This window comes from Tachyglossus aculeatus, chromosome 22 (assembly GCF_015852505.1).
Source record: "Tachyglossus aculeatus isolate mTacAcu1 chromosome 22, mTacAcu1.pri, whole genome shotgun sequence".
NCBI lineage: Eukaryota > Metazoa > Chordata > Mammalia > Monotremata > Tachyglossidae > Tachyglossus > Tachyglossus aculeatus.
In genome coordinates, this window is record NC_052087.1 from 863,670 (window position 1) to 889,630 (window position 25,961).

Here is a 25,961-nt window from a genome sequence, read left to right on the forward strand (position 1 = left end):
ATTTATTTTACTTGTACCTATCTATTCTATTTATTTTATTGTGTTAGTATGTTTGGTTTAGTTCTCTGTCTCCCCCTTCTAGACTGTGAGCCCACTGTTGGGTAGGGACTGTCTCTGTATGTTGCCAGCTTGTACTTCCCAAGCGCTTAGTACAGTGCTCTGTACACAGTAAGTGCTCAATAAATACGATTGATTGATTGATTGATTGATAGTAGCAGTCCAGAGTCAGTCAAAAAATAATTGTGGAAAATGCTCTATGTTAAATTTATTTTATTCTATTTTTTGGTCATAAAGCCCCATCAATTCATCATTAGCTGTCTCAACGAATTTTTCAAACAATAATAATAATGATGGCCTTTATTTAGCACTTACTATGTGTTCTAAGTGTTCTAATACTGTTCTAAGTTCTGGGGAGATTACAAGGCGATGAGGTTTTCCCATGTGGGGCTCACAGTCTTAATCCCCATTTTACAGATGAGGTAATTGAGGCACAGAGAAGTTAAGTGACTTGTCCAAAGTCACACAGCTGACCATTGGTAAAGCCAGGATTTGAACCCATGACCTATGACTCCAAAGCCTGTGCTCTTTCCACTGAGCCACGCTGCTTCTCAATGAATTTACTAACAATTCTAACTCTAAATCAAGATTCACCCAATTACTTTATTAGCAATTTAACTGTGTTTATAAGCAAAGAAAAAGATTCCACCATATTCTCCCATGGAAAAATAGATTGTCATTTAGTTTTGAAATCATTATGGCATTCGAAGGCAAAATGTGTAATCCTCGATCATCCTCCCTGAATAATTGTAGTTTTTCTCCCAGAATTTGAGTCTAGTAATCGACTTGCCTGAAGGTTGCTGTGATAAGAACCACATCTTATGGGGAAAATGAAATATAGTTAAACAGAATGAACCAAGAGAGAGACATCCTCTGGAAACAAAGGCTTATTGAACTTTACAGTCTACTTCTGTTATAAGCAGACAGGGATGGATTTGATATTATTTCCTGTTATTACTATTGTTAAATGCTTCCTACATGGCAAAGATTGTAATAATAATAACAATAATAATGGCATTTGTTAAGCGCTTACTATGTGCAAAGCACTGTTCTAAGCGCTGGGGGGATACAAGGTGATCAGGTTGTCCCACGCGGGGCTCACAGTCTTAATCCCCATTTTACAGATGACGGAACTGAGGCTCAGAGATGTGAAGTGACTTGCCCAAGGTCACACAGCAGGCATGTGGTGGAGCCGGGATTCGAACCCACGACCTCTGACTCCAAAGCCCATGCTCTTTCCACTGAGCCACGCTGCTTCTCTACAATCATATATACAGGTGTTTTGGGGAGGGGAAGGAGGTAGAGCGGGAGGGATGGGGACGGGGAGAGGGAGGAGGGGGATCAGTCTGGGAAGGCCTCCTGGAGGAGGTGAGCTCTCAGTAGGGCTTTGAAGGGAGGAAGAGAGCTAGTTTGGCGGATGTGTAGAGGGAGGGCATTCCAAGCCAGGGGGAGGACTTGGGCTGGGGGTCGACGGCAGGACAGGCGAGAATGAGGCACGGTGAGGAGGTTAGCGGCAGAGGAGTGGAGAGTGCGGGCTGGGCTGGAGAAGGAAAGAAGGGAGGTGAGGTAGGAGGGGGCGAGGGGATGGAAAGCCTTGAAGCTGAGGGTGAGGAGTTTTTGCCTGATGCATAGGTTGACTGGTAGCCACTGGAGATTTTTGAGGAGGGGAGTAACATGCCCAAAGCGTTTTTGCACAAAGATGATCCGGGCAGCAGCGTGAAGTACAGACTGCAGTGGGGAAAGACAGGAGGATGGGAGATCAGAGAGGAGGCTGATGCAGTAATCCAGTCGGGACAGGATGAGAGAGCGAACCAGCAGGGTAGCAGTTTGGATGGAGAGGAAAGGGCGGTTCTTGGCGATGTTGCAGAGGTGAGACCGGCAGGTTTGACAGATGAGGTAACAGGCAAAGAGAAGTTAAGTGACTTCCCTGAGGTCACACAGCAGGGAAGTGACACAGCATAGATTAGAACCCAGGTCCTTCTGACTCTCAGGCCCTTGCTCTATCCATTAAGCCACCCTGCTTCTCTACATGTGTAAAAAGATCTCTGCTGCCAGACCTTGACAGGGAGTCTGAACCTGGGCTGAAACTGACTGTTTTGTCTGGGCTCAAAAGGCTGGTTTGAGACCCATCTGCTAACAGAGGCTATGCATGAGGAGGCTATCTGGGAAAGGGAAAGCCTGTATGTATAGGGGGGCAACAGATGAAGTGCTTCACCTGCCCTCGACAAAATATTAATTTCAGGACAAAGGTACTGTTAGAAACTTTCTTGTTTTACTTATTACATTAGATTATGAACATAAAAGTTTAGATTTTTAGGTCCTTCAGAACAAGTTAATCAGTTTAAGGACACCAGCACTTTGGTAGCTACAAGACAATCATAAAAGACTCAGTCCCTGACCAATGCTAGGCTTGCAATTTAAGTAGGAAGAGTAGGTATTTTATCCCTATTGTACAGATGAGCGGTAAGGGTGTGGGGAATGCAGAGGTTGTGAGTTTGATCCTCACCTGGAGCATATTTTTTTCCAGCGCTTAGAACAGTGCTTTGCACCTAGTAAGCGCTTAACAAATGCTATCATTATTAAAGTAGGCCACAGAGAGGCTACATTTCTTGCCCAGAGTAATACAGCAGGCCCATGGCAGAACTGTATTCAGAACCCTAGTCTCCTAACTCCCACACCTATGGTCTTTCCATTAGGACATGCAACCTCTGGTTTGGGGAGTTAAATTTGCCACTGTTGCCATGATCAGCAAATTTCCTTGTGTGTGAGTCATAATAAACGTTCTGTTATGTGCCTCTATATTCCTGTTCTAGGCAACTTTCTAAGCAAATTAAACAGAATCCCCGCTCTCTAGAAAAGAAAATATTAATATAGAAAATAATTAAACATTTGCAGATATACTAACAAATGAATGAATGCATCAAACCTGCTCTGCACGCAGTAAGCACTCCAAAAATACCATTGATTGAATGAATGAATGCAGGCACAAATATAGAAAAAGTAATGACACATTTCCATGATGAACAAGCAAGGAAGACATCCATCTAGACTTTATATAGAGTGCCGTTTCTCAGATCTGGCATATGCTTGTGTCGACGGGGGCGGTTCAACACCGCACTTCTGGCTAGTCAGGGAAGAATTCCTAGAGGAGGTGGGATTTGTTTTTCAGAGCTGTTTGGTGATGGACGACAGAGAGCTTGACAAGTTAGATAGTGCAATCTAGTCTTGGATCCAGTTTGCCTCCTCACCAACTGTTTAAACTGCCATCTTCTTGAACATATCCTTGGGAAACAACATGACCTAGTGGCCAGAGAATGAAACTGGGAATCAGAAGTTCTGGGTTCTAATTCCAAAAACAAGCAGACGTAACTTGGCACATACTACGCACTTAATAAATATCACTGTTGTCTTATGTTGTCGAGTCATGTCCCACCCATAGCGACGTCCAAGACACATCTCTCCCAGAATGCCCCATTTCAACCTACAATTGCTCTGGTAGCATATCCATAGAATTTTCTTGGTAAAAATACAGAAGCGGTTTATCATTGCCACCTCCCACGCAGTAAATGAGTCTCTGCCCTTAAGTCTCTCCCATGCCGCTGCTGCCCAGCATTGGCGAGTTTTGACTTGTAGCAGATTGCCTTCCACTCACTAGCCACTACCCAAGCTAGGAAAGAGATGGGTATGCCTCTGCTTGACTCTCCCTCCTGTAGCCGTGACTGGTAGAATACTAGAAACTCTCCAGGTGCGACCCTGAGAGGGATAATAAATATGGGTAGTATAATAGCATTATTCCTGTGAGCAGAAATATTGCCTGCATGAGGGCCTCATATAAACTCACGTAGCTAGACGGATTTAATGATCTGATGGATACTGTCCCACGTGGGCACATGTTCTATGACTAGAACAGGCATATTAACCCCATTTTACAGACGAAGAAACTTTTGTGAGTGCCCCATGAGGCGACTCCTCCCGTTCCCCAGTCTCAAACAATACTGGAAGCCGCGTGGTTCAGCGGCAAGAGCACCGGCTTGGGAGGCAGAGGTCATGAGTTCTAATACCGGCTCTGCCACATGTCTGCTTTGTGACCTTGGGCAAGTCACTTAACGTCTCTGAGCCTCAGTTACCTCATCTGTAAAATAGGGCTTAAGCCTGCGATCCCCATGTGGGACAACCTGATCACCTTGTATCCCCGCTCCCCCACCCCCAGCCCCGTGCTTAGAACAGTGCTTTGCACATAGTAAGCGCTTGACAAATGTTATTATTATTATTTAGTGACATCTATTATGAAGGTTCTAATCCCTGCTCCACCGCTTGACTGCTATGCGAACTTGGGCAAGTCACTACACTTCTCTTTGCCTCAGTTACCTCATCTAGAAAATGGGGACGGAGATTGTGAGGCCCACATGGGACAGGGACTTTGTCCAACCTTCTTTGGTGGTATCCACTTTGGTGCTTAGTACTGTGCCTGGCACATAGTAAGCGCTTAACAAATACCACAACTATTATTATTCTCTGAGCTGATTGCCTGGACTCCTCAAGGACTCTCACCCCCTGGCAGACCTCTCCTCTCTGTGAAAGACTGAAAGACCAAGAGACCCAGACCCTGACTCTTGAAAAGTCCAAACAGGGCACAACAAGGAAACACAAAGCATCGTGGCCTAGTGGATAGATCACGGGCCTGGGGGTCCAAGGGCCTGGGGGTCAAAGGACCTGAGTTCTAATAATAATAATAATAATGGTATTTATTAAGCACTTACTGTGTGCAAAGCATTGTTCTAAGCGCTGGGGAGGATACAAGGTGATCAGGTTGTCCCACATGGGGCTCACAGCCTTAATTCCCCATTTTACAGATGAGGTAAGTGAGGCACAGAGAAGTGAAGTGACTTACTCAAAGTCACACAACTGACAATTGGCAGAGCCAGGATTTGAACCCATGACCTCTGACTCCAAAGCCCGGGCTCTTTCCACTGAGCAATGCTGCTTCTCTAAAGAGAGGGCTCGTCTAATCCTGGTTCCCCTACTTGTCTGTCAGTCAATAGTAATTTTTGAGCCCTTACTGTGTGCAGAGAACTATACTAGGCGCTTGGAAGAGTACAATATAACAGACACGTTCCCTGCCCACAACGTGCGTGTCTGCTGCGTGACCTTGGGCAAATCATTTAATTTCTTTGGAACTCTGTTCTCTCCTCTATTAAATGGAGATTCATTACCTGTTCTCCTTCCTACTTACTCAGTGAGCCCATGTTGCCCTGCTTCTTTTGTATCTTCCCCAGTGCTTAGTACAGTACTTGGAATGCAGTAAGCACTTAACTAAATACTATTGCCATTATTATCATTATTATTACTCAAACTCAAATTTTATCTCCTGTGATGATCACCTTCCAGAGAGAGGTGCACTGTTGATCAATTCCTCCCCCATCCAGGCAATCTAGTGTGCTCGTTTAGTATACACTGACATGTCAGCGCTTAGAAAAGTGCCAGTGCTTCGAACAGTGCTCTGCACATAGTAAGCGCTTAACAAATCCTATTATTATTATTATTATCATTAATATTATTATGTCACATGCCTCTGGCATGACCAGTCAAATGAGTCTCTTGCTAAGTAAAATTGTTATCTTTGTAACTGTGCATCTCTTGATGTTCTACAAAAGCAGCATGGGAAGGAGCATGGCTTAGTGGATAAGAGCATGGGCCTGGGAATCAGAAGGACCTGAGTTCTAGTTCCAGCTCCACCACTTGTCTGCTGTATGACCTAGGGCAAGTAACTTAACTCCTCTGTACCTCAGTTACCACATCTGTGAAATGGGGATTAAGACTCTGAGCTCTCTGTGGGACAGGAACTGTGTCAACCTGATTAGCTTTTATCTGTCCCAGTGCTTAGTGCATGCCACATAGTAAGCTCTTAACAGTTACCATCGTGTATTTTTTAAAACTTTCTGTAGGCACATAGGTTGACAACTCAAAGAAGCAGCCTTTGGCCTAGAGGAAAGAGCACGGGCCTGGGAATCAGAAGAACCTGGTTTCTAACTGACCACTTGTCAGTTATGTGACTTTCAGCAATTTACTTTGCTTCTCTGTGCCTCAGTTACTTCATCTGCAAAATGCAGATTAAATCAAAGAGCCCCTTGTGGGAGCTGGACTGTGTCCAACCCGACACAGTAGCTTATACTAGTAGTAGGGTAGCTTATTCATTCATTCAGTTGTATTTATTGAGTACTTACTGCGTGCAGAGCACTGTACTAATCTTATATCTACCCTAGCTTAGGGCACAGTGCCTGGCACATAGTAAGTGCTTACCAAATACCAGAAAAAAGAATGTTAAGATCTCAGATCCTGGTATCTGCCTGTGATAGGGGCTGGAGGAGAAGCACCAGATGCTGCAGGAACATAATAATGATAATAATAATAGCAGTTATTAAGCACTTACTAAGTGCAAAGCACTGTTCTAAGCGCTGGGGAGGTTACAAGAAGATCAGGTTGTCCCGCAAGGGGCTCACAGTCTTAATCCTTATTTTACAGATGAGGTAACTCAGGCACAGAGAAGTTAAGTGACTTGCCCAAAGTTACACAGCTGACAATTGGCAGAGGCGGGATTTGAACTCATGACCTCTGACTCCAAAGCCCGGGTTCTTTCCACTGAGCCACGCTGCTTCTCTGCTTCTTATTATCATAATAATGATAATAATAATAATAGTATTTGTTATGCGCTTACTATGTGCCAAGTACTGCATGTGGAAAGAAGAACTGTGGACTCTAAGCTGAGCCTTGAAGGGGGCAAGTAGTAGATCCAGGGAAAGGTGGTCTTAACTGGATTAGTTTTCATTGGTTGTTAAGAATGTTTTAAATGTTGAGAAAGAGCATGGCCTAATGGATAGAGCATGGGCTTGGAAGTCAGAAGCTCCTGCATTCTAATTCCAGTTCCACCACTGCATTGTGACCAAGGGCAAGTCACTTAACTTCTCTGAACCTCTGTTACCTCATTTGTAAAATGGGGATGAAGACTGTGAGACACACATAGGACATAAACGAAATTCAACCTGATTAGCTTGTATCTACCCAGCATTTAGTATAGTGCCTGACACATGTTAAGTGCTTAAAAACTACCTTTTAAAAAAAACTCTCTTCTGGGTACACTGCCTATTTTATTTCCAGTGAATGCTTCTGTTCTGTAGTGCCCTCCCTCTTCAAATCTGACAGACAATTTCTCTCCTCCTCTTGCTCCCTTTAATCATCATCATCATCATCAATCGTGTTTATTGAGCGCTTACTATGTGCACAGCACTGTACTAAGCGCTTGGCAACTACAAATTGGCAACATATAGAGACAGTCCCTACCCAACAGTGGGCTCACAGTCTAAAAGGGGGAGAGAGAGAACAAAACCAAACATACTAACAAAATAAAATAAATAGAATAGATATGTACAAGTAAAATAAATAAATAAATAGAGTAATAAATATGTACAAACATATATACATATATACAGGTGCTGTGGGGAAGGGAAGGAGGTAAGATGGGGGGGATGGAGAGAGGGACGAGGGGGAGAGGAAAGAAGGGGCTCAGTCTGGGAAGGCCTCCTGGAGGAGGTGAGCTCTCAGCAGGGCCTTGAAGGGAGGAAGAGAGCTAGCTTGGCAGATGGGCAGAGGGAGGGCATTCCAGGCCCGGGGGATGACGTGGGCCGGGGGTCGATGGCGGGACAGGCGAGAGCGAGGTACGGTGAGGAGATTAGCGGTGGAGGAGCGGAGGGTGCGGGCTGGGCTGTAGAAGAAGAGAAGGGAGGTGAGGAAGGAGGGGGCGAGGCGATGGACAGCCTTGAAGCCCAGGGTGAGGAGTTTCTGCCTGATGCGCAGATTGATTGGTAGCCACTGGAGATTTTTGAGGAGGGGAGTAATATGCCCAGAGCGTTTTCTGGACAAAGATAAACCGGGCAGCAGCATGAAGTATGGATTGAAGTGGAGAGAGACATGAGGATGGGAGATCAGAGAGAAGGCTGATGCAGTAGTCCAGACGGGATAGGATGAGAGCTTGAACGAGCAGGGTAGTGGTTTGGATGGAGAGGAAAGGGCGGATCTTGGCAGTGTTGCGGAGCTGAGACCGGCAGGTTTTGGTGATGGCTTGGATGTGAGGGGTGAATGAGAGAGCGGAGTCGAGGATGACTCCAAGTTTGCAGGATTGTGAGACGGGAAGGATGGTAGTGCCGTCAACAGAGATGGGAAAATCAGGGAGAGGACAAGGTTTGGGAGGGAAGACAAGGAGTTCAGTCTTCGACATGTTGAGCTTTAGGTGGCGGGCAGACAACCAGATGGAGATGTCCTGAAGGCAGGAGGAGATGCGAGCCTGGAGAGAGGGGGAGAGAGCAGGGACAGAGATGTAGATCTGGGTGTCATCAGCGTTAGAGATGATAGTTGAAGCCATGGGAGCGAATGAGGTCACCAAGGGAATGCGTGTAGATTGAGAAAAGAAGGGGACCAAGCACTGAACCTTGGGGAACCCCCACAGTAAGAGGATGGGAGGGGGAGGAGGAGCCTGCAAAAGAGACTGAGAAAGAATGACCGGAGAGATAAGAGGAGAACCAGGAGAGGACGGAGCCTGTGAAGCCAAGGTCAGATAGCGTGTTGAGGAGAAGGGGGTGGTCCACAGTGTCAAAGGCAGCTGAGAGGTCGAGGAGGATTAGGACAGAGTATGAGCCGTTGGATTTGGCAAGCAGGAGGTCATTGGTGACCTTTGAGAGGGCAGTTTCCGTGGAATGTAGGGGACGGAAGCCAGACTGGAGGGGGTCGAGGAGACAGTTGTTGTGGAGGAATTCTAGGCAGCGCGTGTAGACAATTCGTTCAAGGAGTTTGGAAAGGAATGTTAGGACGGATATGGGGTGATAACTAGAAGGTGAGGTGGGGTCAAGAGAGGGTTTTTTTTAGGATGGGAGAGAAATGGGCATGTTTGAAGGCAGAGGGGAAGGAAGCAGTGGAGAGTGAGCGGTTGAAGATGGAAGTTAAGGAGGGGAGAAGGGATGGAGCGAGAGATTTCATGAGATGAGAGGGAATGGGGTCAGAAGCACAGGTGGCCGGAGTAGCACTTGAGAGGAGGGAGGAGAGCTCCTCTGAGGATACTACTGGGAAGGATGGGAGAGTAGCAGAGAGTGTTGAGAGCCGGGGGGTTGGAGAAGGGGGGGGGAAGAGACTTTGGGGAGGTCGGACCTGATGGATTTAATTTTGTTAATGAAGTAGGAGGCCAGATCGTTGGGGGTGAGGGAAGGAGGAGGGGGAGGAACCGGGGGCCTGAGAAGGGAGTTGAATGTACGGAAGAGCTGGCGGGGGTGATGGGCATGGGTGTCAATAAGGGAGGAGAAATAGTTTTGTCTGGCAGAAGAGTGGGCTGAATTAAGGCAGGAAAGGATAAACTTGAAGTGAACGAGGTTGGTATGGTGTTTAGACTTTCGCCAGCAGCGTTCGGCAGCTCGAGCATAAGAGCGAAGGAGGCGGACAGTGGCAGTGATCCAGGGCTGTGGGTTAGTGGTGCGAGAGCGGTGAAGGGAAAGGGGAGCGAGTGAGTCTAGCTGTGTAGAAAGGGTAGAGTTGAGAGCGGTAATCTGATCATCCAGACTGGGTAGAGAGGAGAGGGCGGCGAGGTGGGGTGTGAGGCGCTCTGAAAGATGGGTGGGGTCCAGAGAGTGGAGATCTCTGTGAGGGAGTAATACGGATTTACAGGGGAAAGGAGTGTGAGTGAGGAGGCAGGTGAGAAGATTATGATCAGAGAGAGGGATGTCAGAGATTGTGAGGGTGGACACAGTGCAGCGGTAGGAGATGATGAGGTCGAGGGTATGACCAGGTTGGTGAGTGGGTGAGGTGGGGTGGAGGAAGAGGTTGGCAGCGTCAAGGAGAGATAGAAGGCGGGCGGCAGAGGAGTCGTTAGGGATATCCATGTGGATATTGAAGTCTCCGAGGATCAGAGTGGGCATGGAGAAGGAGAGAAGGAAGGTGAGGAAGGGGTCAAAGTCGTTAAAGAAGTTGGAAGTGGGGCCGGGAGGGCGGTAGATGACGGCTACAAGAATCTGGAGGGGGGTGGTAGAGGCGAATAATGTGGGCTTCAAAGGAAGGGAAGGAAAGGGAAGGGGGAGGAGGGATAGTGCGAAAGCGACATTGGGGGGCGAGAAGGAAACCGACACCTCCTCCTTTTCCGGTGAGTCTGGGGGAGTGGGAGAAGAAGAGGCCTGCACTGCAGAGAGCAGCAGAAGAGACCGTGTCGTCCGGAGACAGCCATGTTTCAGTTAGGGCGAGGAGGAGTAGACAGCTGGAAAGGAAAAGGTCCAAGATGAAAGGGATCTTACTTAAAACGGAGCGGGGGTTCCAGAGGCCACATTTGGCAGCAGCTGTGGAGGGAGGGGAGGGAGGGGGAAGGGTGCGAGGGGTGGGGAGGGTTTGGATTGGGATGAGCTGTCGGGGGCCTGGGCGGGGAGAGTGGGAAGGGGGGTGGCGATGGGAAAGGAGAACTGGGATGTGGTGGGGGCAGGGAGAAGGAGAGGGAGGGGGCCGGGAGGGAGGAGCGGAGGACTGGCGCTGGTACAGTGGAATCCTTGGAGAGGAGAGGGAAAAAGAGGGAGGGAAAAAGCTGGGTGGGAGAGGGGAAGGAGAAGGTGAGGAATGGGAATGGCAGTTGGGAGCAAGGGAACTGAAAGTTCATGGTGAGGTCAGCAGGGCGAGTGACAGTACAGCGGGAGGTTAACAATTGAGATGCAGAAGCAATAAAACAGTAGCAATGATATAAGCAGGCGATGGCATCACAGGGTGTAGTTAAACAATAAATATGCTTTGGCAATAATAAAATTGGCAGATAATGATGTCACAGAGAGCAGATACAAACTATTAAGTGCTGGAGTAGGGTGGGCCTGTTAAGGGGGGTCAGGGATAATGATGATAGAGATAGTATTATGGCACTTCTTAAGCACTTACTCTGTACCAAGCACTGTGGTAAGTGCTAAGGCAGAAACAGTACAATCAGATGAGAATTAGAACCCACGTTTCCTGACTCTCTGTCCTGCGTTCTTTCCACCAATAGGTTACTGGGGTTGTTTTTCAGGAGTCATGGGGAACTGAAGAGAGTTTGAAGAGCTTGAAAAGAGATGGTGGGGTAAACCAAAATTTAAGAGGTGGAGCGAGACCTCATAGACAGAGCCCATGCTTGAGAGTCAGGAAACCTGGATTCTGATGCCAGTTCTGCCACTTAACTGCTGTGCTACTGGGGGAGTCCTCATAAGTACTTCTTGTTGAGTCATATTTTTTAAGTGCTTTCTGTGCGCCAGGCAAAGCAATGGGGGAGATAGAACCTACTCTAATTGGACATAGTCCATGTCCCAAATACAGTTCACATTCTTAATCCCCATTTTACAGATAGGGTAACTGAGGCCCGGAGCAGTGAAGTGACTTGCTCACAGCAGACAAGTGTGGCTTAGTGGATAGAGCAAGGGGCTGGGAGTCAGAAGGACCTGTATTCTAATCCTGACTTCAATACTTTGCTGTGTGACCTTGGGCAAGTCATTTCATGTCTCTGTGCCGCAGTTCTCCCATTATAAAATGGGTATTAAGACTGAGCCCTATGTGGGACAGGGACTGTGTTCAATCCAATTATATTGTGTCTACCAGAGCTCAAAACAATACCTGAGAAGCAGCATGGCTTAGTGGAAAGAGCCTGGGCTTGGGAGTCAGAGGTCACGTGTTCAAATCCCAACTCTGCCACTTGTCAGCTGTGTGACTTTGGGCACTGAACTTCTCTGGGCCTCAGTTACCACATCTGTAAAATGGGGATGAAGACTGTGAGCCCCACGTGGGACGACCTGTTAACCTTGCATCAACCCCAGCGCTTAGAACAGTGTTCGGCACATAGTAAGCATTTAACAAATAACTTCAGTATCATTTTTATTATTATCTGGCACATAGTAATCACTTAGCAAATACCAGAGTTATTATTATTATTGTTAAGTGGCAGAGTAAGGATTTTAACCTAGATCCTTCTGACTTCTAGGCCCATGGTCAATCCACTAGGGCCATGTTGCTTTTTGTGCCTTCTTTCTTTTTGCTTTCTAGCTTCATTCATTCAATCGTACTTACTAAGCACCTACTGTGTGCAGAACACTGTACTAAGCATTTGGGAAAGTACAATGCAACAATATTTCTCTGCCCACAATGACCTCACAGTCTAAAAGTGGGTAGACAGGCATCAATACTAATAAAATTAGAAGTGTATACATAAGTGCTCAGTTCCCTCATCTATAAAATGGGGATGAAATATCTGTTTCCCTCCACTTTGACTATGAGCCCAGTGTTGGGATAGCTACTGTGTCCAAACTATTCATCCTTTGTCTACCCCATTTCTTAGTATAGTGTTTGGAACATAGTAAGTGTTTAACAAATACCACAGTTTTTCGGTAAAAGTCTTGGGAAGCCTCGTAAGGATCAGTGAGATAGACTGAAAACTGGGACCCAGGTTTTCTAATTCCCACTTTCGCTTTGTTGCTTCCCTCTTTTCCAAAGTCTTTTTTCACAAAAAAAGTCACAAAAAATCCAGTGCTTAGAACAGTGCTTTGCACATACTAAAAGCTTAATAAATGCCATTATTATTATTATTATCATCATCATCATCATCATCATTATTATTATTAGCAAAAGCATACTAAGAATTGGGGCTTTGGAAAAATTCTGAGCCTAAGAGAAAATGATCTCCAAGCAGTGAGGGGTCCACAAATCCAAGAAAGAATCAACTTGTGAGGGACAGAATTTTCCACCAGGCCCAGATCCACCGATATCTACTGGCAATGGGAACTTCTAAGGCATCAATGGCAATCGTTAGATGAAAGTTGTGAACCAATCAATCAGTCAGTCAATCAGAGGCATTTACTGAGCTCTGATTGTGTGCAGAGAACTTTACTAAATCCATTGGGGAGTATAATACAACAGAGTTGATCAACACATTCTTTGCCTACAAGGAGCTCACAATCTGGAAGGATAAGAAAAAGCCAAGAAAGTAATTAAATGAAACTCTTAAATGAAGCCATCTAATTCATGAAAACAAGTACCTCGTGTTACCAGCACTTCTAATTTTACCTAGGTTACAATCTGAGCGTAACACACATGCATGTGTGTTTGTACATTCTGCCTTTGGGTCCCATTTGGGACAGGGACTGTGCCAACCTGATAAACTTATATCTACATGAGTCCTTAGAACAGGGCTTGCCACATAGAAAGCACTTAACAAAGGCCATCATTATGATTACGATTACTAGTATTACTCGTTATTATTATTACAAATGCAATATACTGCACAAAATGGCCCGGGCCATCAGAGAATAGGTTGCTGTCTAACTGTTCTTCAAATATGTACATAAATGCATAAGTTACTGCTGGAATAAAATGAGAAAGAAGCCCCAAATCAAAGCAATGCTTGAAAAATAGCAATCCCTGTGCTTCTTTCATGGGCAGACTCTCTCAGGTGGAGTCATTTGGACGCTTCATGTCTTCCACTGTGAGCTAACTGGATATCGACTGAAAAATCTGCAGATGAAGGACTCTGAGAGTCAGATGCTGTAGAAAGGATCTGACTCTTCCAGGGCATAGTGTACCCCTCAGTAACAACTCAAGTAACACACCGATTGCACCCTCCTGTCATTGTAACTGTCAACAATCTTAATAAAGATTCCTAATCAAGGCAGTTATAATTGCCCCATTAATTAATGTATTTATTCATCCAATCGTATTTATTGAGCGCTTACTGTATGCGGAGCACTGTACTAAGCACTTGGAAACTACAATTCGTCAACATATAGAGACAGTCCCTACACAACAACGGGCTTACAGCAGCGTGGCTCAGTGGAAAGAGCCCGGGCTTTGGAGTCAGAGGTCATCGGTTCAAATCCCAGCTCCACCACTTGTCAGCTGTGTGACTTTGGGCAAGTCACTTAACTTCTCTGTGCCTCAGTTACCTCATCTGTAACATGGGGATTAAGACTGTGAACCCCACGTGGGGCAACCTGATCACCTTGTAAACTCCCCAGCGCTTTGAACAGTGCTTTGCACATATTAAGTGCTTAATAAATGCCATTGTTATTATTATTATCATTAAAAGGGGGAGACAGAGGGCAAAACAAAACAAGTAGACAGCTGTCAATATCATCAAAATAAATAGAATTATAGATATGGACACATCATTAATAAAATAGAGTAATAAAGGTGCACGAATATACACAAGTGCTGTGTGTAGGGAAAGGGGGTAGGGCATAGGGAGGGAGTGCGGGCGATGGGGAGGGGAGGAGGAGAAGATGGGGGGGCTCAGTCTAGGAAGGCCTCCTGGAGGAGGTGAGCTCTCAGTAGGAATTTGAAGGGAGGAAGAGAGCTAGTTTGGCAGAGGCCCCATGCCACCCAATGACTCTCTAAGATACAGGTGATAATGTACCCTAGTGGATATAGCATGGAGCTGAGAGCTGGAACTCCTGGGTTCTAGTTCTAGCTCTGCTATTGTCCTGCTGTGTGGGCAAGTCATTTTATGATGACACTAAATGTTTTGCCCACATCCTGCCCCTGTCCTAGAATGCCCTCCCTCCTCATATCTGACCCTCCCCCTCTTCAAAGCCTTATTGAAGGCACATCTCCTCCAAGAGGCCTTCCCTGACTAAGTCCCCCTTTCCTCTTCTTTCACTCCTTTTTGCATCACCCTGATTTGCTCCCTTTATTCATCCCCCCTCCCAGCCCCAAAGCACTTACATAGCTCTAATTCATTTATTTATATTAATGCCTGTCCCCCCTCTAGACTGTAACTGCCTTGTGGGCAGGGAATGTATCTGTTTATTGTTATAGTATACTTTCCTAAGCCCTTAGTACAGTGCTGTGCACACAGCACGTGCTCAATAAATGATTGACTGACTGACTAATAAATCTGTATTTATTAAGGGCTTCTTATCGTGGTTCAGTGGAAAGAGCCCGGGCTTTGGAGTCAGAGGTCATGGGTTCAAATCCCGGCTCCACCAATTGTCAGCTGTGTGACTTTGGGCAAGACAGTTAACTTATCTGGGCCTCAATTCCCTCGTCTGTAAAATGGGGATGAAGATTGTGATTTCACCCCGTGGGACAACCTGATCACCTTGTAACCTTCCCAGCGCTTAGAACAGTGCTTTGCACATAGTAAACACTTAACAAATACCATTATTATTATTATTATTAATTATAATAATAATTATTATTATTATCTTGTTGGGGTATAAACAAGATAATCAGATAGGACATAGTCCCTGTCCCACTTGGGGCTCACTGTCTAAGGAGGATGGAAAACAGTTATTTAATTCCTATTTTCCAGATGAGGAAACTGAGATATGCAGAAGTGAAGTGACTTGCTCAAGTCACATACAGCAGGTAAGTGACAGTCAGGATTAGAACCCAGGTCCCCTGACACCCAGGCCTATTTTCTTTTCACTAGACCACATTGCTACTTTCTTATCTTCATTTCGCTTTAGTTACCTCATCTGGTAAATGAAGATAAGATATCTCCTCTTCCCCCCTTTTTTCATTCATTCATTCATTTAATCGTATTAATTGAGTGCTTACTGTGTGCAGCACACTGTACTAAGCGCCTGGGAAGTACAAGTCGGCAACATATGGAGACGGTCCCTACCCAACAACGGGCTCACAGTCTAGTGTATGTGTCTGAACGGGACAGAGACTGACATATCTGATTATCCTTTCATTTCTTGATGAAAGCCAATATTAAAAATAAAGTAATATGACCCTAAATGAATGATACTCCACTCTTTTAAGGGAGAAATGAATAACTTCCACAATAGAGGCTCAGAAAACGTCAACCTTAGACAATAGAATTGTAAACACCAAAGTTAGGAAAATTAAAACAAGGGATGATAGTGGTAGGTTTTTTTAGATCTCACCCAGCTTCTCCTACCATGAAATAACCTTTCAGAGACCCACAGCTCTTGATTCCGGATCCAATATTATAGAGGTATCATATTCCCCTTCTCTTACCTTCCTCTGATATCAAGTGAGATTTGGAACTTAAAAACCAATATTTCTGGGAACTTTTTCTAGGCTACATAGCAATGATCTAAACTAATAACGATTTGGAATTCTGTTACATCAGAACTGCTGGAGAAATTAAGAGAAATGAACCCATTGTGGAAAAGCCCCATCCTCTAGTCCACCAAATAAGGTCAACCAGCAGAGGAACCTTTGATTTTATCCCAGGTATATTAGTAATCTAGAGAAACAGCGTGGCCTAGTGGATAAAGGACAAAGCCTGGGAGTCAGAAGGATCTGGGTTCTAATCCTAACACTGCCACATATCTGTTGTGTGACTTTGGACAAGTCACAGAACTTCTCTGTACCTCAGTTACCTCATCTGTGAAATGGGGATTAAGACTGTGAGTCCCATGTGGGACAGGGACTCTGTCCAGCCTGATTCGTTTGTATCTATCCCAGTGCTTAGACTACTGACCAGCACAGAGTAAGCTCTTAACAAATACCATAAAAAAGTATAAACCCATTGGCCAGAAGCAGGGGAAAGCAATGCTGTCATGGCAATAAGCATCCGGTTTAAATCGGTTAGGTAGACACTGGCCAAAATATCAATTTTGCTAAAGAACAACTCATTGTTTTGAGGTCAGTGAAAGCTCTTTGATATGTATAAAGACTTTATTTCCCCTTTCTATTATAAAACACAGTTTTCTGCAAGGCCAGAGGAACAAAGGTTTAAGATATTTTTCTCTTTTTTCCCATAGACCATAGCTCGGCAGAGGATAAAGATACTTCTAATATGTATGCAGGAAGAGGAGTGTGCATATTCCTCACTCTTGTAAAGCTGGAGAAGCCCGATAACAGACAATTTTTAAATCCAAAGGCACAAATTTCAACCAAGTGTGACTATCGTACTTTGAAGCCAGATATGGAAATCCAGAAATATCCATGTGATGCTCCAAAAGGAAAGGTGTGGGCTATGCTTAGACTATGGGGACGAGAGAGAAAACTACACAGGCTAATGCTATGAATTACAGAGTGAATCCAGTGGAGCCATGTGAATGTGTTTGGGGGAAGGACAAGGAAGGGACAGAGAGAGAGAAAAAGGGAGAATGGAGAGACAGAGGAAGGGAAAGAGAGAAAAAGAGGAAGCAAGAAGAGAGAGAGAGAGAGAGAGAGGGAGAGAGCGAGAAAGGAGCGATTAAGAGGGAGAGAGAGAGAAGAAAAGGAGGGAGGAAGAAAGAAAGAAACTGAAAAATAAGGAGAAAGGAAATGAGAGAAAATGGAAAGAGAGACAGGGCTATAGGTTTATGGCATAAAGGGAAACAGTGTGGTTTGGTGGATAGAGCATTCATTCATTCATTCATTCAGTCTATCGTATTTACTGAGTGCTTACTATGTGCAAATCATTGTACTAAGCTCTTGGGAGAGTACAATATAACAACAAACTGATACATTTCTTCCCACAGCAAACTCATAATCTAGACCATAGGCCTGGGAGTCAGAAGGATCTGGGTTCTAATCCTGAATCTGCCACTTGTCTGCCATCTGACTTTGGGCAAGTCATTTCACTTCTCATTGTCTTAGTTACTTCATCTGTTAAATGGTGGTTAAGAGTGTGAGCCCCTTGTGGGACAGGGATTGTGTCCAACCTGATTAACGTGTATCTACCCCGGTGGTTAGAACAGTGCTTGGCACATAGTAATCGCTTAATAAGTACCATAATTATTATCATTACTCTTGGGAACAAGGGCGAAAAGTATCCACATCAACATCATCGTTTCATGAAAGGGTGTAAAAACCTAATGTAAACTTGTCCATTCAAGGTTGAAAGCAGGAAGGTTACTGCTGACAACATGGTTATAAAAATATTGGTCTGGTAATAGAATTATAAATAAAATGACTGTTAATCTTACCAGTGACAATATATTTTTATATAATATCAAAGCTTGCACATCACCAACTTTTATCACGAAATGTGTAACGGGAGTGGAAGGGGAGTCAGAGTAAAATGTCATATTTCCTAGAGCATTTAACCACATAATAGAGTATGTATGGTCATAAACTCCCCTTGGATGCATAAATCACATTTCAGTGTATGTAAATGAATCAGGTCCTACATAAATACACATATTAATGAAAATGTAAAGAGCTCTTAGTAGAAACCAGAAAATGAGGAGGAGCAAGAGAAACACTTTGACCTTTTACCTGAAAAGTATGAAAATATCACATCTATAGGCAAAAAGTTATGTTTTAGCCCCTCACTCACAAATGTCCTAATGACTTCCCATGATCCCCAGGAGCCTAATTGTCTTTGCAGTAATCGTATCCTATTTTCTTATGCAATAGAGTGCTCTCAATTTCCATTCATGGATAGACTAGAGGAAATTGTTTAAAGTATATCGGGTAGAGATTAAGTTTGGCTCAGTCAAACAATGCTATTTATTGAGAATCTAATGTTTCCCCACTCCAAAAATCCTCCAGTCTTTGCCCATCCACCTCTGTATTAAACAGAAACTCCTTACCATCAGCTTTAAAGCACTCCAACACCTTGCTCCTTCCTCCCTGATTTCCTAGTTCGACTCATTCCACGCACTTTGCTCCTCTAATCCTCTAATGCCAACCTACTCACTGTACCTCGATCTCATCTTTCTCACAGCCGACCTCTTGCTCACATTCTGACTCTGTCCTGGAATGCCCTCCCTTTTCATATTTCACAGATAATTATTCTCCCCACCTTCAAAACCTTACTGAAGGCACATCTCCTCTAAGAGGCCTTCCCATACTCAGCCCTCATTTCCTCCTCTCCCACTCTCTTGTTCATTACGCTTGTACTTTGATTTGATCCCTTCATTCACCCCTCCCTCAGCCCCACAACTCTAATTTATGAATTTACATTAACATCTGTTTCCCCTTCTAGACTATAAGCTCGTTGTGGGCAGGGAATATATCTAACAACTCTGTTATATTGTATTTGAGAAGCAGCGTGGCACAGTGGAAAGAGCCCAGGCTTTGGAGTCAGAATTCACAGGTTCAAGTCCCGGCTCCACCAATTGTCAGCTGTGTGACTTTGGGTAAGTCACTTAACTTCTCTGTGCCTCAGTTCCCTCATCTGTAAAATGGGGATTATGACTGTGAGCCCCACGTGGGACAACCTGATCACTTTGTATCTCCCTAGTGCTTAGAACAGTGCTTTGCACATAGTAAGTGCTTAACAAATACCATCATTGTTATTATTATTATTATCACTCTCCCAAGTGCTCAGTACAATGTTCTGCCCATAGTAAACACTCAATAAACAATGACTGCTTGATTGATTGATATTGTGTGCAGAGCACTGCATGTGAAGCACTTGGGAGAGTATAATAATGCTAATAATGATAATAATAGTGGTATTTGTTAAGCATTCACTATGTGCCAGGTATTGTGCTAAGAGTGGGGGTAGATACAAGGTAATCAGTTGGAAACAATCCCTGACCTACATAGGACTCACAGTCTTAATCCCCATTTTACAGATGAGGCAACTGAGCTATAGAGAAGTAAAATGACTTGCCCAAGGTTACACAGCAGATAGGTGGCAGAGTCGGGTCTAGAACGCAGGTCATTCCGACTCCCAAACCTGTGCTCTATCTTCTAGGTCATGCAGACATGTTCCCTGTCCACAAGGCACTCACTGGTTTAGAGGGAAAACAAGGATAAAATAATCTACAAATAAAAGTGCTCAAATATGTAAATAAATATGTACAGACTTCAGCAAGAGGTTGTGAACATAGATATGCTGAAATGGTAAAGGAGAGGAAAATTATTTGGGAAAAGTCTTGGGGTGAAAGTGGGATTTTAGAAGGGTTCTGAAGACAGAACAGCTGGGATATGTCAGATTTGGAGGGGTAGGGAGTCCTACGTGGGAGAAAGCTGAGGGTCATAGGTGGGAAATTCTGGAAAGAGGCATAATGAGAAGGTAAACTTGGAAGGAACAGAGAGTCAGGCTGGGGTAAGAGACCCCAGAATCCATTATAATGCAAAGTTTGCCTATTTCAGAAAAAGGAAGGATGGTGGAGTTACCTCGGAAAGTTAGGATTCAGTAGGGAAGATAAGGACTCTACACTCTAAGCCCCTCTTGGCTACAGGATTGTATGAGCAGGGAATTTGTCTTTTAATTCTGTTGTCTTGTACTCTTCTGAGTGCTTAGGTCAGTGCTCTGTACATAGTAAGAACTCAATTAATGAAATTGATTGATTGTTTGACTTCAATTCTCACCACATTGGGTAGAGAGGTTGGGGTTAGGGGAACAGATTTAAGAGTTATGCACACAAAGGTGATAAGCTGAAGATCAAGGGTAGATGAACACTCTGAGAAAATCAGTAATAAACCAATTAATCAATTAAACAATGTGTTTTTTGAGTGCTTACTGTGTGCTAAGCACTTGGGAAAATGTGATACAATCGAATTGGTAGAAGCAATCCATGCCCTGTCTACAGGAAAAGACAGATATTATAATAAATTACAGATGGGGGGAAAAGCAGAGCACAGGGACACATACGTAAGGGCTATTGTAAAAAGTGAGAACTAAAGAGGGTGCAGAACAGAACCCTGTGGACCACCAGTAGACTATAAATTCATTGTGGGTGGGGAATTGTGTCTGTTTATTGTGGTATTGAACTCTCCCAAGTGCTTAGAACAGTGCTTTGCACATAGTAAGCACTAAACAAATGCTATTATTATTATTATCGTTATTATTATTACTATTAATAAATAAATATGATGGCGTGAATGAATTTGGGGAGGAGGGATGGAAGAAGAAACAGTGGAAGAGATGGAAACAGATTAGCCAAGAAGGCAGGAGAGAAATCGAGAGAGAAATCTAATTGTGAGACGTGAGAACTGGAATGCATTAACAAGAGGCTCAAAATCAGGGCGAGGCAACATTTTTGGAACTGCTTAATCAGTTAACTTTTTGACTGCCTACTAAATGCTAGATACTGTACTGCAAGTGCCTCCTATGTGCGTGGAAGAAAACAACCATATAAAGGCATGCGGTCATCATCATTATCATCAATCTTATTTATTGAGCGCTTACTCTGTGCAGAGCACTATACTAAGCGCTTGGGCAGTACAAGTTGGCAACATATAGAGACAGTCCCTACCCAACAGTGGGCTCACAGTCTAATAGGGGGAGACAGAGAACAAAACCAAACATACTAACAAAATAAAATAAATAGAATAGATATGTACAAGTAAAATAAATAAATAAATAAATAGAGTAACAAATATGTACAAACATATATACATATATACAGGTGCTGTGGGAAGGGAAGGAGGTAAGATAGGGGCATGGAGAGGGGGACTAGGGGGAGAGGAAGGAAGGGGCTCAGTCTGGGAAGGCCTCCTGGTGGAAGTGAGCTCTCAGTAGGGCCTTCAAGGGAGGAAGAGAGCTAGCTTGGCGGATGGGCAGAGGGAGGGCATTCCAGGCCCAGGTAGGCTGGGGGTCGATGGCGGAACAGGTGAGAATGAGGTACGGTGAGGAGATTAGCGGCAGAGGAGCGGAGGGTGCGGGCTGGGCTGTAGAGGAGAGAAGGGAGGTGAGGTAGGAGGGGGCGAGGTGATGGAGAGCCTTGAAGCCCAGGGTGAGGAGTTTCTGCCTGATGCGCAGATTGATTGGTAGCCACTGGAGATTTTTGAGGAGGGGAGTAACATGCCCAGAGCGTTTCTGGACAAAGACAATCCGGGCAGCAGAATGACCTATGGATTGAAGTGGGGAGAGACACGAGGATGGGAGATCAGAGAGAAGGCTGATGCAGTAGTCCAGACGGGATAGGATGAGAGCTTGAACGAGAAGGGTAGTGGTGTGGATGGAGAGGAAAGGGCGGATCTTGGCAATGTTGCGGAGCTGAGACCGGCAGGTTTTGGTCATGGCTTGGATGTGAGGGGTGACCAAGAGAGCGGAGTCGAGGATGACACCAAGGTTGCGGGCTTGTGAGACGGGAAGGATGGTAGTGCCGTCAACAGAGATGGGAAAGTCAGGGAGAGGGCAGGGTTTGGGAGGGAAGACAAGGAGTTCAGTCTTGGACTTGTTGAGTTTGAGGTGGCGGGCAGGCATCCAGATGGAGATGTCCTGAAGGCAGGAGGAGATGCGAGCCTGGAGAGGGGGGGAGAGAGCAGGGGCCGAGATGTAGATCTGGGTGTCATCAACGTAGAGATGATAGTTGAAGCCGTGGGAGTGAATGAGGTCACCAAGGGAGTGTGTGTAGATCGAGAACAGAAGGGGACCAAGCACTGAACCTTGGGGAACCCCCACAGTAAGGGGATGGTAGGGGGAGGAGGAGCCTGCAAAAGAGACTGAGAATGAACGACCGGAGAGATAAGAGGAGAACCAGGAGAGGACGGAGTCTGTGAAGCCAAGGTCAGATAGCGTGTTGAGGAGAAGGGGGTGGTCCACAGTGTCGAAGGCAGCTGAGAGGTCGAGGAGGATTAGTATAGAGTATGAGCCGTTGGATTTGGCAAACAGGAGGTCATTGGTGACCTTTGAGAGGGCAGTTTCCGTGGAATGTAGGGGACGGAAGCCAGACTGGAGGGGGTCGAGTAGAGTGTTGTTGTTGAGGAATTCGAGGCAGCGTGTGTAGACAACTCGTTCAAGGATTTTGGAAAGGAATGGTAGGAGGAATATGGGGCGATAACTAGAAGGTGAGGTGGGGTCAAGAGAGGGTTTTTAAGGATGGGAGAGACATGGGCATGTTTGAAGGCAGAGGGGAAGGAAGCAGTGGAGAGTGAGCGGTTGAAGATGGAAGTTAAGGAGGGGAGAAGGGATGGAGCGAGAGATTTCATGAGATGAGAGGGAATGGGGTCAGAAGCACAGGTGGCCGGAGTAGCACTTGAGAGGAGGGAGGAGAGCTCCTCTGAGGATACTGCTGGGAAGGATGGGAGAGTAGCAGAGAGTGTTGAGAGCCGGGGGCTTGGATAAGGGGGGGAAGTGACTTTGTCCTCAAGTTAATCCTGTCCTCAAGCAGTCTTCAGTCTAACTATGAAGGCAGACAAAATTGAATAAGGAATGAAAGTCACAGTAGTAAGAGAAGTTAAGTACCTACAGTGCTCTGCACACAGTATGTGGTCAATAAATACGACTGAGTGAATGAAGTGTGCAGAACACGGTGCAAATGTGGGAAAGAGAATAGAAGAGGGATTTAGACATGAGGGGCTCAAAATCTATGGAAGAACAAGTAGTAATAATAATAATGGCATTTATTAAGCGCTTACTATGTGCAAAGCACTCTTCTGAGTGCTGGGGAGGTTACAAGGTGATCAGGTTGTCGCACGTGGGGCTCACAGACTTAATCCCCTTTTTCCAGATGAGGTAACTGAGGCCCAGAGAAGTTAAGTGACTTGCCCAAGGTTACACAGCTGACAATTGGCGGATCCGGGATTTGAACCCATGACCTTTGACTCCAAAGCCTGTGCTCTTTCCACTGAGCCATGCTGCTTCTCTAAGTATAAAACACGGAGCAATTTAACATAGGAGAAAATTGTTTAGCAAAGACTTTATGGTACCGATAAATCCATAAAATGATAAATCCATAATATATAGTTAGATTATTAAATGTATTTAAAGGAATATGTAGAAATCAATCTCTGCAAGCTTCGTAATGTGTAACCCTGCCTGGAGGCAGTGGGTTAGCATCAGTGAATTTACAGGGTCTTTTTCCAGCCGAGGAATCCAGGAATCAAATACATGTGTATCCCCATGGGAGGATTTTTTGGAAAAAAACACAGAACCGAGAGTCAGGAAACCCGTAAAATTGCCCCAACTCTCACACTTGTCTGCTGTGCGGCCTTGGACAAGTAAGTCACAATTTCTCGGGGCCTTATTTAGATCATTTGTAATAATAATGTTGGTGTTTGTTAAGCACTTACTGTGTGCCAGGCACTGTACTAAATGCTGGGGTGGATACAAGCAAATAGGGTTGGACACAATCCCTGTCCCACATGGGACTCACAGCCTCAAGCTCCATTTTACAGTTAAGGTAACTGAGGCCCAGAGAAACGAAGTGACTTGCCCAAGGTCACACAGCAGGCAAGTGGTGGAGTTGGGATTAGAACCTATGACTTTCTAACTACCAGAGAAGCAGCGTGGCTCAGTGGAAAGAGCACAGGCTTTGGAGTCAGAGGTCATGGGTTCAAATCGTGGCTTTGCCAATTCTCAGCTGCGTGACTTTGGGCAAGTCACTTTGCTTCTCTGTGCCTCAGTTCCCTCATCTGTAAAATGGCGATTAAAACTGTGAGCCCCCTATGGGACAACCTGATCTCCTTATAACCACCCTAGCGCTTAGAACAGTGCTTTGCACATAGTAAGTGCTTAATAAATGCCATCATTATTATTATTACCAGGATTGTGCCCTAGCCACTACGCCATGCTACTTTTCTACTAATCGGTCAGTACAATGTATTGAGCTCTCACTGTGTGCAGAGCACTATACTAAGTGGTTGGGAGAGTAAAATACAACAAAGTTGATAGACATGTTCCCTGCCCACATTAACCTTACATTCTAGAGGGAGAGACAGACACCAATATGAATAGGGAAATTATGGATTATTATCATCATTATTATATTTGTTTATCACTTACTATGTGCTAAGCATTGTTCTAAGCGTTGGGGTTAATCAGGTCAGTCACAGTCGCTGAACCACATGGGGCCCCCAGTCGGAGTAGGAAGAAGAAGAGAGGTTCTGAAACCCCATTTCACGGATGAGGAAACTGACCCAAAAAGAAGTGAAGTGACTTGCCCCGAGTCACACATCAGGCAGCTGGCAGAACTGGAATTAGAACCTAGGGCCTCTGATTCCTAGGCCTATGTTCTCTCCCCACTAGGCCATGTTTGTCTTCCAGTCTATACATGTACTGATAGGTACCTAAGTGCTGTGGGGCTGAGGGTGGGGTGGATATCAAGTGCTTAAAATGTACACCTCCAAGTGAGTAAACGATGCTAAAGGGAGAGGGAACCAGGAAAAGAGGGCTTAGTCAGGAAAAGAGGGCTTAGTCAGGGATGGTCGGGACAGCTGTAATCTGTCATACGTGGAGGAGAAGGGAGTTCCAGGCCAGAGGAAGGTTATGGGAAAAGGGTTGGCAGCGAGTGAGATGAGTTTGAGATACAGTAAGCAAGTTAGTGACAGAGGAGCAAAGTGTGTGGGCTGAGCTGTGTTTGGAGATGAGTGAAATCAGTTAAGTGGGGACAAAGTGATTCACAAGGAGTTTAGGTTTGACCACTGGAGGATGTTGAGGACTGGGGACTGTACTAAATGCCTTTCGTAGAAAAATGATCCAGACAGAATGAAGAATGGACTGGAGTGGGGAGAGGAAGGAGACAGTAAAGTCAGTGAGATGACAGATTAGATATAATAGGGATACAGCTGAGTCCCTCTCCCTCTCAGACTGTGAGTCCAATTTAGGACAGGGAATGTGTCTGATCTAATTATCTTGTACGTTTCCCAGCGCTTAGAACAGAGCTTGGCCGACAGAACATGTTTAATGAAAAATAATAATGATAATAATTCATTCATTCAGTCAATCGTATTTATTGAGTGCTTACTGTATGCAGAGCACTGTACTAAGTGCTTGGAAAGTACAATTCGGCAAGAGATAGAGACAATCTCTACTCAACAATGGGCTCACAGTCTAGAAGGGGGAGACAGACAACAAAACAAAACAAATAGACAGGCATCAATAGCATCAAAATAGATAGAGTTATAGATATACAAACATCATTAATAAAATAAATAGAATAATAAATATGTACAAATATATACAAGTGCTGAGGGGTGGGGAAGGGGGTAGAGCAGAGGGAGGGAATCGGGGCGTGGAGAGGGGAGAAGGAGCAGAGGAAAAGGTGGGGGGGGGGGTCTCAGACTTGAAA

At 45.0% G+C, this 25,961-nt stretch overlaps 1 non-coding gene across 1 annotated transcript; it reads right to left on the bottom strand.

Annotated features, from left to right (window-relative positions):
- Window positions 1-3,682: 3,682 nt before the first annotated feature.
- On the bottom strand, window positions 3,683-3,820 carry LOC119944241. Its single transcript, XR_005455738.1, has one exon. It is a non-coding gene; the product is annotated as a small nucleolar RNA SNORA7 (small nucleolar RNA).
- Between the last annotated feature and the right edge of the window lie 22,141 nt (window positions 3,821-25,961).